Source organism: Onychomys torridus, chromosome 19 (assembly GCF_903995425.1).
Source record: "Onychomys torridus chromosome 19, mOncTor1.1, whole genome shotgun sequence".
Lineage (NCBI taxonomy): Eukaryota > Metazoa > Chordata > Mammalia > Rodentia > Cricetidae > Onychomys > Onychomys torridus.
In genome coordinates, this window is record NC_050461.1 from 5,040,068 (window position 1) to 5,055,562 (window position 15,495).

The window sequence follows — 15,495 nt, forward strand, 5'->3', positions numbered from 1 at the left end:
CAAAGCCAGCTTGATATTTTGAGGAATTTGGGTATAGTTTTTCTTACTACTTCCTGCTGGAGGGGGGTGTTGTATCTTATGGGGACACAAAGAAAATTTTAGGATTATGGAGTAGTCCGTGAAGGTATATCTTTTGAGACAGTTGCCTTGAAACCATTTTGAACGTTGGATCATCTGGGCCATGGTGTCATTGGAGACCTTTCAGGTGGTCTTGGCTAGTCAAACCTGATGTATCTTAATCTGGAACAAATCCATAGCCTCTGGCTTTCTATGGAAACAAAAGCAGAGCCTCTTTTCCAAAGCAACATATCCTTATATCCAAATTTTGAAGTCAAGGTACCTTTAAAATTTACATATTTGTTTAACTCAACAACTTTTACGATCAAATCTTTTTAAGCAGTTAAAAATCCCAAAGGCAACACAATCCAGATTGTCTGTGTAATATCCAACTTTATGTGGCTTATTTTTTTATACTACCTTTACTTTCTCTTTAAAGACTTTATTTTTAAAAACTATTTTTATATAACTGTATATATTTCTTTTTCCTTTCAAGCCTATATACGTTTTTACACACATTGTAAAGCATTAAAGTCTTGTTCCATCTGAATTTGTCTTACTGTGAATCAATTGCTTTAAACTGCAGCATTTCTAAGACTGAAATGGCACTGTGACAGCTGGCTCTGCACATCTCAGTTTCCAAAGTGGCGGTGGTACAGTTTACCGCCAGCTCTGGGTCTAGAGCCATGTGTACCATCAACCATCAGAAGCAGTTCTATCAAAGCAGCACATAGCCCAGAAACACCTCCCCCCTTTTTTTAACTAGCAAAGACCCCAACAACAACAACTCTACCCAATCCACAATGACGCCATGGTAATCATCATCATACTACACTCCTTGCCAAAATTTCAGACAATCGTACCCATTACTCTGAGACTTGCTGCAGAATCTACAGTTAATGTAACTGAGATTTAACTATCTGAGCTTTCTCACAATACCCAACAGAGATACCATCGCCCCCTAAACAGCAGGAAGCAATTCTAAGAAAACGACGCCCCTTCTCCCTAAGGTTTCAATTTCCCAGGGTTATGGATGATAGTTCTAGAGTTGGGGGTGGAAGAAACTATTAAATTCAGTATTCTTCTTAAGGAAAGAAAATATGTCTTAAAAAAAGGAAAAGAAAGAAATAGAATGGATAGGTATAAGATATTATGGTAGACTATTGTATGCTAGTAAACAAATTTAGTAAAATAGCAACCTTAGATAATTTGCACTGTTATGAATTCTTATTTGTTGATACAAATATAAACTTTTTATATTCCTGTTTAAGATAATTTGTATATTGATACAAATACAGAACTATGTTTATTATAATGTACACATATTTTTATTCTTATTTGAAATATTTGTATATTGATACAAATGTGAATTTATATCTGTCATACTGTATGTATGTTCTACTTCTGTTTAAGATATTCTGTATAATGATAAATATTTAGGATTATTATCACATTGCATATTGCACTATACATTCCTACCTCTGTTAAAGATGTTTTGTGTATTGTCATAATTTTAAAGTCATTGTCCTTTTACTGTACATTTGCTTACAGACTGTTTGCCTTGTTTATGTGAAGCCTTAGTCCTTAGGTTGTTTAGTTAGATAAGACTTACAGAGTTATTATCACCTATTCTTGCCATCTCTATAATTATGTTAATTAGGTTATCCAGATTTATAGATACATAGTTGGATGGACAGGTAATCTTCAAACACTTCATGGACCTAGAGAATATAGCATTTAAATAACTTAGAATTCTGTTAACATGAGACACAATTGCTCCTGGCAGCACCAATTTGATCCTGAGAGAATGTTGGGCTTCTAAGACATTTCCATTTGGAAGTTTGTCTTCTTGGCACAAAATGGCCTACTGGGCAAAGAACTGCCCTTGCCTCAACTGCTGACAGTATGAATAATGTCTTTTCTGGACAAGCGGGACACAAGAAAAGCAACCACTGTACTCTGCCAAGACAGGGTAAGATGGTCTTTCAGAATCCCTGCTTCTAAAAATGGTCTGTCAGATACTCTAGGCCTGTAGCCAATTTGAACAATGCTGAGAAACATTAGGTGACTGTCCAGGCTGCTAGCTGTCTCTGTCTACTCTTGCAAGACTCCTGAAAGTTGTTTGCATTCTTCTCCCATTTCTCAGGTATTATTATATTCCTTCTCAGGTCTTTGATGAGATTGAAGACTAACAGTTATAGTTACAGTTACAACTTAGTATATATATATATATATATATATATATATATATATATATATATATTAGATAGAATATATTAAGTATTAGACTCAGGTTCTTTAGGATAGGACACCTTTTGGAATGATCCTTGTAACATGCCACCTACCCATGCCCTAGACTTCCCTGGATTTTAGTATGTGTTTCTTGCTTGATATTGTTTGCATTGATTGTAGTTCCATCTTATCTAAGTCATTATCCCTCATTACTCCTGAACAATATTTGATAACCATTTCTTTGTAAATAGTCTTGTATTAGGTTAGAACCTTCTTATTTAGACAAAAGGGGGAGATGTAGTGGATAGCCATCCCAGCATTGGCCTGGAAGTTCTAACCCCCATTGAGGCTTTGGTAATGGTCACGCCTACAAGGCAGGGCCGAGAGAGGATGCTGAAGACTCAGGATCCAAATGCAAGGGATCTCTTGGTGCCTGGACTCTGGATGCTGGAGGTAGACCAAGCAGAGTTCTCCAGAGAACACCGCTGGACTGCACCATACCTTTCCCAGACCCTACAATCTACCTATCCCTTCATTTGTAAATTACACCACAAAATAAACCTCCCTTTTAACTACATGGAGTGACCTTAATAATTTCACCAATACTAACTCATGCCTAGCATAAACTGCACTTGCAATGTGCCCTCTGCTACTGAGGGTCAACCTAGTAGGAGATGCCAAGGTCACCTGGATAGATATAACTGCAGAATGAGCATTCCCTCAGATCTGTAAGATGGAACCCTCTCAAAAGACATGAAACCCACCCAAAGTGCAGAGGTAGAAGAACTTTGATGAGCCCTCTTAGCACAGTGATCCTATTATTTCTGCAAAGGGTGTGCTAGAGGTAAAAATTTGATGTTTAAAGGGAAATTAGGTTTTCTTCATGAGGAAATAACATGTCATAAAATCATACAATGAGGTGTCAGATTTTGTCCAAAACTTTCTACCTTCTAGCCAGCTAAAGATTTTTTAACTTTGAATGCCAGAGGGATTCTATCATGAAATTTAATTTGATCCCTGAAACATTTAACAAAAACCAAGATGTGAAGAGAGCAAAGGTCAGACCCAGACACATGGGTTGGGAGAAAGAATGATGACACAGATTCCAGGTACAGGGCTGAACTGACAGAGGCAGATGAGTAGAAAGACAACAGGGCCTTTGAAGGTTAAAGGAAGGTGAATCAAAGAGGGTAGTCTCAAGTGTAAGAAAGGGTTTTCAAATAGCACCTTCTAGCAGAGGTAGTTTGACTCCTCTTTTCTGAGGATATAAAGATGCTGCTCTTTGCTTTAGATCATCTTGGTTTTAAAACAGAAAAACCATCATCCAAACAATTCAACATGGAGAGACACAAGAGACAACCAGGAGCTTACCTGGAAGGCAAGAGATCTAATTAAATTCCTTAAGACTTACTGCAAGAAGAGAGAATAATGTGAGTATAGTAGCCCTAGGAAGATCAATTTCATGTCATCTCTCCCTTCTACATGTATGCACATTTTAATCTTAACTTGTAGCATCTAGTTTTTTTACAAGAAACTAAAAGATAAATATAATTATGTGATATAAATATAGTTCTGCCAAGAGAAAAATAGATTCAATTCAATATATGAAATATATGAAGTTTTATCTTGTGTGTGTGTGTGGCATGTGGAGGCCAGAACTGGACACTGGCTGTCTTCCCCCACTGCTTTCCCCATTATTTTTTAAGACTGGGTCTTTTATTGAACCTGGAAACCAGCATTTCTTCTGAGGACATCAAGCCCAGAAATATTCCTGTCTGTGCTTCCCTTGTTCTGGGAAAACAGGAACACACTCCATGCCTGACTCTTAGATACATTCTGCAGATCTAAAGTTAGGTTCTAATATTTTCATGACATCTTTCCTGGCCATATTTCACCACAGAAATCAAAATTCTTAAACAACACCTTGACCAACTGTGAATAGTTTACTATGAAAAGTAAATTACTTGCAGAGAAACAGTTCCAATTTGGTTGCTGAGACTATCTATAATCTCACACCACCCAGCTGCAAGTCTAATGCCCCCACAGTGCTCAGTGGTCCAGACATTACAGGGTGGATGGACATGGGATGGTCTTAATATTGGAATCACTTTCTTCTAGTGATTAGGGTACAAAGAGCAAAGTTCCATTTGTTCTATTTTGCAATCAGCTTTTCAAATAATTGGGAATATTGTTCATGAAATTCAGAACCTTATAGGAATAGTTTGACCACATTTGCTTTATAGCATTTAGAAATAAAAACCCATTCTTTTTCAGTTCCCATCAATAAGCACCCATCAAACTCCACACTGATGCTCATCCCATTCCATTCCCAAACTTCTACAAGTACAATTCCATTTTCAGATGTGCCATTGAGTAATATAATTTTGAAGAAAACAATTTCCCTATACCTCTGTTGTATATCTATATAACTCAAAAGTTAAAAATGTGTTGTCAGGTTCATATTGTCCATCCTGAATTTTTTTACAGTTAATTTGCAAATGTAGTTAAACTATAAACAAGTAATGCCTAGTAGAATTCTGTTTCAAATGTCAGTCATGGTGGTTGTCTAGTCCTCATTGTGCTGCTGTGACACAATGGCTCGTGTGTTCCGCTTCAAATTTCAAGTGCTTGCATCCATGGTACTTAGCACCATCACTATGGGCCTCTGGCAAGGAAAAACATTAAGATAAAGGAGACACAAACCTACGTACCTCAGAAGAGCTGAGAACTGAAAAGAGAAAGGCAAGAAACAAGATCATTCCTTTAAGTCACAGCCCAGTGACTCACTTCTTCCAAGGAGTTCCAATATCTTAATAGATACTAAGCTGTGAATTCATCAATGAATTAATCCACTGATGAAGTTAGAACCCTTGTGATCCAGTCACCTCTAAAAGACCCCACTTCTAACCACTGCTGTTATGGGACAGAAATACCCAACATATGAGACTTCAGGGGGCATATCCAATTCAAACTATAATACCAGTAATTTTAAAAGTTACCATATTAAAACTTTGAGCCATTTATTTAAGATGGCTATGAAAATATAAATTGCTATTATCTGTCATCCTTAAATACAAATGCAGAAATACTTAACCTTGTGGCAATATGTATGTAGTTTTTCTACTGTCCCACTGCAAACCACTTCCTCATATGACCGAATGACAGGACTGGTCCACAGATGGCCTGACAATCCAAACTCTTCTATGTCAATTATAATAGAAAATTTACCTTTGACCAAAACCTGATATCTTTCCTTCCATCTCTAAAACAGGTCAATTGGCAGACAAACATAAATTTTATATCAATAACTTATTGATAGTACCATCCTAATCTTGGCAGTCTATGAGCCATCAACATCAAGTTGTTGGAAATTCTAATTGTATAATTTGTCTTCTTTGATTCATTGAACCATGAAGGAATATGCTAAAAATGTTTCTGTTATTTTCCAATTAATCTTAATTTTCATCATGCAAGTAATCATAAAATAAAATTTCAATTAGTTTTGTTCTGACCTCACTGGAAAAAAACTATTTTTCTTTTTATTATGCATTTGCTTGTTTTAATACTCTCAAATGATTTTCTCTCTAGTTTTAGGTACATTATCTTTTACCTATATTATCATGATACATTATTAAATTAAACATTACATAAAATCAGGTTATGTCCTATCATGTTCAGATTAGACTATCGCATTCATTACCCATATTAATTTTATTTTTAAACTAATATGGAAGGTAAATATATTGTCATATGCAGCTATATAAAACTACATTTAAAACTTTTATTAAGTAGCTTCAAAAACTTGAAGTAAACGAAGTCATTTTAAAGAAACTCTTGGAAGTCAGATTTGGGGCTATCTAATGTGCTGGCTCATTTTCCTCTAATTAGAAACACTCTGGGAAAATCCTTAGGGGAGACTTACTATGGACGACAAGAAGTGATTTTGCTTTGGTTATCCAGGCCTTGTCTTCTCAATTAATTATACCCATGCTGTGGAAAGTGTGACTCCTGAAGCAATTAACATACTCTTGGACAAGAAGAGTAAAGAAATCAGCAAAATTATAGTAACTAGGTGACCTGACACACAGAGGAACTAACTTACTATTACACAATATTCTGAGAATGAAATGTAACAAGGTGAGAAAAACTAATCTCCTTCATATGTACTTAAAGAATGAATTGTTATATAATCCACAGACAATTTTTTAAAGCTTGATATTTTAAATAGCATAGGTTTGTGAAGGAAGGAAAGATAAGTGACCTACCTATCAGTATCCACACAAAAAGAATGACATGATCCCTGTACCTTAGCCCTGTTCAAGTACTTTGTCCAGAGACAAAGTTCCATGGGCTCTGATCCTGACATGAGCACCTTTGGGCAACTTACTTTCCCACCAAATAACTCCCATTTCCTCAAATGTGAAATGATGATAAGTTTCCCTTGGGTTGGGTTGTTTTTTGTTGTGTTTTGTGTTTTGTGTTTGTTTGTTTTGTGTGTGTGTGTGTGTGTGTGTGTGTGTGTTTTGGTTTTTGGGTTTTTTTTAGACAGGGTCTCTCTGTTATGTAGCCCTGGCTATCCTAAAACTCATGAAGACCAGGCTGGCCTTGAACTCACAGAGGCCCATCTGCCTCTGTTTCCTAAGTGCTAGGACTAAGATTCTCTTTAAATGCACAATATACACCCAAAACAAGGTAGAAAACCTTCCCCTAAGGTTTGTTTGGAAAACTAAGTGAGAAAACATCCATAAGGGGTCTGTAATGCTATCTAGCACATACTGTTACAAAGAAGCAGTAGTGACATTCAGTTAGTTGTTATTTGTGAAATGTCGTTCATAATTTGACTTGTGCCTTGCTCTCTTCCTTCCCACTGTCATCTTCTGACTTACTCTGGTAGATCTTCTCTCTGCTACTACATCTATCTCTCCTGTTGGTTTTTAAATGTCATCGGCTCCAAAGGCTACTATGACAAGCACCACAACAGCAAGCTGTAAGCAAAGAAATGAATTATCCCCCAGTCCTGAAAGACAGAAGGGAGTGTCAAAGCATCGGTAGGGTCCATCCTTCCTAGCAGCCTGTGGGAGAATCTGTGGCAGGCTTCTCTCTGTCTGGGGCAGCTGCTGTTATCATCAGTGTTCCTGTGCTAGTTGATACAGTGTTGGAACCATTGCCTCCCTTATCTCATAGCATTTTCTCACTATTCGTGCCCACACTTCCTTCTCCTCAGGACACCAGTCACAGCCTTAGACATGCATAATACCCTCAGATTAGAGGTAGGCTCCTTCCTAATCCTGGATGACACACTTGAGTTTGACTTCTTTTGCAAAGACCCACTCACAGGTAGTGCTCACAGGTCTAGAGATGAGGACTTGAATTCATCTTTTAGGAGAACACACAACATGGGCTCAGTGGTCACTATTGTTTTGGACTCCTCTCTTCTCTTCCTTCCCACTCCCTCCCTTGCCTCCTTCTCTCCCCTATGCTCTTCTTCTTTTTTTTACCTCCTTCTTTAGCTCTACTTTCAATATTTCCATTTTTCTACCATGTTTCCTGACTTAATTTCTGCATTAATCTCTCTTTAGGTTGGTGGGCAGCCGGGAAATTGATGCTTCTTAATGTATCTTTTTATCTCAGCAATTTATGCCAACTGATACCCTGAGCCATTACAGAATAAGTGTATTATACAACCCCCCTCCCTATGGTAACCAGCAGCCAGTCAGAGGAGAGAGAACCTATTGTGAATTTTATTTTTGGGATTACGCACGTGTTCATTTAACAAGCTGCCCTACATATGCTATGGGATAATACTTTTGTACACTGGTTTAATAAAACACTGATTGGTCAATAGCCAGGCAGGAAGTATAGGCAGGGTAAGCAGACAAGGAAAATGCTGGAAAGAGGAAGGCTGAGTCAAGAGACGCCAGCCTGCTGTCCAGGGAACAGCATGTAATGAAACATTAGTAAAGCCACAGAACATGTGGCAACACGTAGATTAACAGAAATGGGCTGAGTTTAAGTGTAAGAGCTAGTCAGTAGGAAACCTACTAATGGCTGAGCAGTTTTAATTAATATAAGCCTCTGTATGTTTACTTGGGTCTGAGCAGCTGTGGACTATGCAAGACACAGGAAAACTTTCAGCTACATGCACACTGCTTGCCTTGATTTTTTGAATGATTTGAGACTGAAGTAATAACCTATTCAAGTTGTGTATTAGTCTTAGTAATTACGAGATTGGGGAGATTGCTTTGAAAGTTATTTCAAAAGCCTTTTAAACAAAAATCATGACATGACATCTTTCTTCCTTGTTCAAAAGCAACTTAAAACTTAATTGGGAAAACAAAATTAGGCATCAAATAACTAGAGGAAAAGAAACTTTGAGGTAGTGTGTCATGTAATTATTGACCAAAATTATAAATTCTAACTTTGAAATAAACAGAAAATAAAACCACATGAAACAGGACTACTTGTTTGTGACAACCTATAGGTATAAAATAGAGAAAATGACTCAAAGTTAATCTTTATGCATAAAACTGTTTTTAAATGTCTTGTGCCTGGGAGGTCATGAGGTTTCTGATAATTCATTTAAAAAGTATTGATATCAGTTGATTATCTGACAGAATAATGATTTTTCATCTTGGAGGCTGTGGTCTGTTTCTTTCTGTTTCTAGTAGAGATGAAACATAAAAGTATGATTTGCCTACATAAAGGTCACATATCCCCAAGACCTTGACATAAGGAGATTCTGTTCTCACTAGCCAAAAACAGAATCTGAAATTTCAAAACCAGAAAAAAGAGCCCTGACCTTCCCTCTAGGAATTTCTCTGACTAAAGATGTCACCCTATATGTTATACTTCCAAGCTGTCTGTGGTAAGTATTAGCTTGTGGGTTCTGTTTATGTTGGGCCACCAGGACCAAGTTTAATCCCTCTCCTCAATGACAACCCTTGAAACAGCTGAAACCAGCAATCAGCATTACTATATTTTCTTTCTCTCTAGCTTAAGCTGTATGACATGTTATCAAGACCTTCCTCCTGCTGATCACACTCACCTGTGTGTGCCCCACCTTGTCGATCAGTCTTTTAAAAGAGTGATACCCAGAATGAATAAAATGTCCAGGTGCTCCCTGACAGCTTAGCATGTTTACAGCAATGAAGTCCCAGAAACTTCTCTTGTCACTCATCTTCTAGTAAAAGCCTATGTTGTCACCTCCTTGTACAGCCTCTATACTGAGCAACTTCCACTCTAGTCCTTAACTTGCTCTACATTTTCCACAGGAGCATATGGCAATGAGATAATGGCACCTCCACTGTTCAATTTCCAGTGGTCACTTATTTCCCACATCACCATCAGCAAAATTAAATTCTTGGAAAGATGTCTTGTCCAAAGTTCCATAATGATATCTGCTGCTTTATATGCTAATTTAAAGAAAATGTTTAAATATAGTAGCTCTTCTAGTTTGAGTAGCCCCTTTATAAAACAGGGGACTTGGATGCATGCAAGAACACCACTTGAACATGAAGACAGTGAGATGAAGAAGAGGCCAGAGCCAGATTCTTCCTTAGAGCTCTTAGAATGAACCCATCTTGTCATCTTTATTTCCAATACCCAGCTTTCAGAAGTGTGTAAGATAGTTTCTCCTGTTTAAGTGACCTAGTATGTGGTACTTTGTTATACAGCCCTGGAAAGGTAATAGATCACTTTAATTACTTTCCACAACAGCATCCTATCTCAAGTGAATGGAGATATGGAGATTCATCAGTTAGCTTTAAGTAAGAAGCAGCCCTTAGCTGGGTGTGGTGGTGCACACCCTTAATCCCAACACTCTGGAGACAGAGGCAGATGGATTTCTGTGTGTTTGAGACCATCCTAGTCTGCATATCTTGTTCCAGGACAGTCACAGCAACATAACAAAAAGACCCTGTCTCTGAAAAAGGGGAGGTGAGCTGGAAGAATGAGAGAGAGAGGGGGAAAGGGAGAGGGAGACACAGGGAGAGGGAGTGGGGAGGGAGATCCATTTCTCTCAGGTGTACTGTCTGAGAGGATAACATCTCTACATATGGTCTCAGATCCTCTAACAGGCTAGCCCAAGACTTCTAAGAAGCAAGAGTTCCAATATGAGGGATCTTCTCATGTGTGTCTTTTTGTTTTTATGTGTGATTGTTTTGCCAGCGTGTATAGATGTGCACTATATGCATTTGTGGTGCCTGAGGAGGCCAGAAGAGGATATTGGATCCCTCAGAACAGAAACTAAAAGCAGTTGTGACCTGTCATGTGGTTACTGGGAACTGAGCACAGATGATCTGAAGGAGCTTCAAGTGTCCTTATACTCTGAGCCATCTCACAAGTGCCTTTTTATGTGCCCCTTGCTGTTGTCCCATCAATCAAATCAAGTCACAAATCTAAACAGCTAAACCAGAACCCAGCAAATGAACATAGACCACCTCTTCCTAGAAAAAACACAAACTCACAACTTGATGCTGTGGATACAAGGGAGAGATCTGCAACTATTTTTACAGCTTCCACATTCATTCACTCATTATTGAATACTTACAACTAATCCCACATGATGTGAGGCACCATGAGTACAGTAGTTACACAAATCAACACATATGCATCAGATATGGTCTCTGCTTCTAGGCTGCATAATACTTAATGCAGTGTTTAACATGAGAAAACTGATAAATGTTTAAGATTAAGTAGTGAAATAAAAGTATCCTATGTATGTAAATGTAGTCAATAGAAGGAAAGTGGAAGAGAGACTGCAAAAAAAGCTACTGAAGTGGAAGATCTGGAAGAGTGATGTGTCCCTGTTCTAATGCGTGCTGTGAACACATATCTGCAAAGAATTCTGATCACCGAGAACAAGGGAGTTGCACTGTAAAGACAGCACCATCTCTTTCGCCTGCTGCCTTCTCTTAAGAACCAAGAAGAGGCAAAATGAAAAGGACTCTTCCTCTGAATTACAGGAGACCAGAGTCCAGGAGGACCTATCTTTCTGTGATTTCACTAAGACTGACACCTTCTTAAAGGGACAGCTTGCGTGTAAACCTCTGTTTTGTTTGTCAGAAGTTCCTCGTATGCATTTCTTGACAGACATTAAGCTTCTGCGAGGGATACCCTATCCTGTTTGTCTGTGGAGCTTCATGGTCTGGAGACAGTGCTGAATGAAGGACAAAATCTTAAAGGGCTCACAGAGCCCACAAGATTGTCATAGAAGGGAGATATATAATGTGTGACCCCTAAAAGATGTGCAAAGCAGCATGAAAGGTCCTCTGAGTCTGCACTCACTCTTACTGAAGATAGTAAGAAGTAAAAAATTACTTGGTTCTTTTCACACAAAATGAAATGAAATGAAGTCTGAAAGAGTTACAAATTTGAGAGTCTGTCATTCTTTCCAACTGCCCACAGCTGTTCATAGCCACAATTAATAGCTTTAGTTCACTGGAAATATTTATCTACATCTTGACCAGTGCCTTTCATTGTATTTACTGAAGGTCTTCTCTTTTTCACAATTATCTGTCTAAAATTTTGTTTATTTTTATCTTACTATCTGTTTGAGTGAATACTCTTGTAACATTTTACTCCCACATAGTTTAATAAACTTCTAAAAGCTATCATTTAAAAATACATCCTCCATGTACAAACATCTGGCTTATCCACTTAACATTTTGAAATAAGCAGTAATTATCTAGACTCTGTTTGGCATGCTATTGGGTGACAACTTCACACCCAGCCTTCGTTCTCAGACCTGCTTGCTATTTGTTACTGAACAGAACCCATTCACTAGGAACTTTGAAGTTTAATTGAAAATGGCACACTTTGCTTTCCAAACTCCATAATTAATTGCTTAATACTGCTTAACCACATGTTAAGTAAAATTGAAAAATCTAAAAATAGGCCTAGTTATTAAACATGGAAAAATTTTTACAGTTCTAAACCTGATATTTTGTACCTTGAAACTAAAATTACTATTTAAAGATAGATAGTTGGATAGATAGATAGATAGATAGATAGATAGATAGATAGATAGGTAGATAGATAGATACATGCATACATACATACATACATACATACATACATATATACATACAAAGATACATAGATACATACATAGATAGATATAAATATATAATGGCAAAAATCAAAGAAGGAGAAATTTAATAAAGCATTAATGGAAACTTTGTTGTGAGCTCAGGCTCAGGGGCACAGGGCACAGATAAGGATATCTACTTAGCAACGTATTGAAATAGCCCTGTAGAACGGACTTTCACTGGATTGAGCTTTCCTAGTTGAGCAAGTCTTACTCCATTCCTAAAGGTCCACGTACCAATGTTCCCATCTGAGGCAGAGACTGGCTTGTTGGCTGCCAAACCTGTTTCCTCCTACCTGGGACCTGCAAAAAGTGGGTACTGTACAATAGAATGTAAACAAAGGTACTTTGTCATGGTTCATGATCTTTTTCATCTACTTACTTATTCTCAGTAACCTTGGAAACATGTTACAGAAGACAGAGACAAATTATGGAAGAGTTAATTCATTAACTCTCTCAGAAAAAAAAATATCTAGAGAAGTTAATTGGTAAAGGAGTTACTAAGGATAGCAGCAGACAACAGGGGAATTCCTAACAGCTCATTCTTTCAACAAATATTACATTTCTGCTGTTTATTATAGAAAAGAACTAAAGGTAAAGGAGTAACAAAACAGATAATAAATCAGTTTACCTAGAACCTGAATTCTAGCTGAGGAAAGAGGGGAATGGATGAAGTGATATGCAAGTGATAAATGTAGGCTATGAAAAACATCAATATCAAAAAGGGGGTGAGTTCTGGTGACAGAGGGCAATGGGTATAATTATAGGCAGCCGTGATAGAATCATGCTCGTGTGGGACCTATGTGAAACCTCAGTACTTTCTAGCAGATGTGGTAGGCAAGGGAAGGTACCCATAAGATAGTCTCTATGGTGGGTTGTGGCTGTGAGGATGGGGAGGCTTTGGGAAGACTATGTATGACCTTGTAGGAGCACAGAGACACTCTAGAACTTGGGGTTTTATAAAGATGATTATACTTTCAGTTAATACAAAAAAATATGTGATTTTATAGAGCACAAATGCTTACAAGCAAAGGAGTGAAGAGAAACCTACAGAACTGAAGTTTCCAACTGAAATGTTTACATTAAACTTTTGCCCATCACATGAAAGAAATCTAAAACCTATGTAGAACTGGAGGGTAAAACACTTCAAAGGAAATTTTAATTAGAATTCAGAACAACATTAAAAATAATAGTGCAGTGATGGGGACACATTAGTCACAGCTTCTACCCAACAAAAGAAGAGAATTAAGATCAGAAACAAAGGAGGGAACAAGTAATACTTAATATTCACGTCCACCTGCTTTAAGAAAGCTGAATACGTGGAAACTCAGTCCAGCGAATTAGATGAGAGGAGTGATTTTGTGTGTGTGTCAAAATGAAAGGATTCATTACTCTCAAACACTTGCTTCCAGTTTACTTAAGGTACAGAATTCAGTGGTTGCTTTTCCAAAATAAAACTTGGCCAAGGCACAGATTCTTGTGAACCCAAAGGGCATGTTCCTTAGGATGAAATGCTAAGTGAGAGGAAGTACAAAGGCAGTGAGAGAAGCTTGTTCCCGAATAAATAACAAGCATCATTTCGAGAACAGTCTGGGTAGAAATATATTTCCTAAGGTTTTTTATGGCAAGAGAATATGATGAAATAACCACATGTGTGTGTTCTATAATAGTTTATGTATACATACATATGATTTTAGATATAAACATATGATGTATAAAATATTCATGAAGATTCTCTCTTGTAAGGCAGCTACTAGAAACTTGACTCTTAAAAATGCCATTACTATTCAACATTTCCACCAATAAAAACAAAGAAAGGTAATCGAAGAAGAACTGAGTAAAGCCATAGCTGAAAACCCATCTCTCAAATACAGAGAATAGAAATGAATGTCAGCAAGGAAGCCTATAGATGTGTACTGTGAAGGGAAGGTGGTAGTTTCTAAATAATAAAATTGAATTCCAAATTAGTGTCTAAAAACCTAAATACATTAATACCCCAGTATCCATGTGGGATTGTTTTTAAAACTCTCTTGGGCTACCTAAATTTGTAGATGTTCAAGTCCCTTGTATAGACTGCCATAGTGTTTGCATGTCATCTGTGCATACCCCATCAAATAATTTCAACGAAGCCAACATTACTTGTAATAATACAATGTGCATGTTTTGTAAACAAGTGTTGTTCTCTACCATTTAGAGGATAATATAGGAAATCCTCCCACATTCAGCAGACATAGTATCTTCTCCAGATGTTTCTATTGTGATTGGCTGAAAAACCAGTGTTTTTGTGATAGGCTGCAAAATCCAATAATAGAGGTTACTAAGCATGACACACAGGAGAAATAATAAAAACAAGAACAAGAAAATAAAAACATCTGAGGTGGGTTGGGGATTTAGCTCAGTGGTAGAATGCTTGCCTGGCAAGTGCAAGGCCCTGGGTTCGATCCCCAGCTCCACAAAAAATAAATAAATAAATAAAAACATCTGAGGTTTTGCTTGGAGATAGCATGGGGTGAAGGGAAGAAAGACAGAAAAGACTAAGTCAACTCTGTTCGAACATTTTTCAGCTTGCAAATATCTACCATATAATGTTAAAATTAGATTTTGGTGTAAGTGGATAAATTGTCTTATTACCAAATTATTCATATTTTTAAGCAGTTCTTCAATGAATGTTATTTAATTACTCTAATTTTACAAAGAAATGTCTTCATCCAGAAACCAGTGTGGCTTTTTCAGTGTCTCCTAGCTGAGTTGGTGCTAAAGAAAATTTCCCATGCAAGATCTCCTGAACTTCCCTTTCATGGAGACGGTAGAACAACAAGTAAATTAGAATAGGCATTGAAATCTATTGGACAAAAGGGTGACTATAATCACAGAAATAATGAGCATAAACACATCATGGATAACATTCCTCTTACTACATGCCAAATACAACTTTTCACAGTTAGCAGTCTCTTTTTATTGCATGTATGTATTATATGCATATTTGTATGTATGTTTGCATGTGTTGAAATATGTGTGCAAGTGTATATGCACAAATATATGCATTTGTGTACAAGTATTTTCCTGGATGGGGCTCCAGTTTTTTATCTATTGAGGTAGAGTCTCTTGGTGAACCCAAA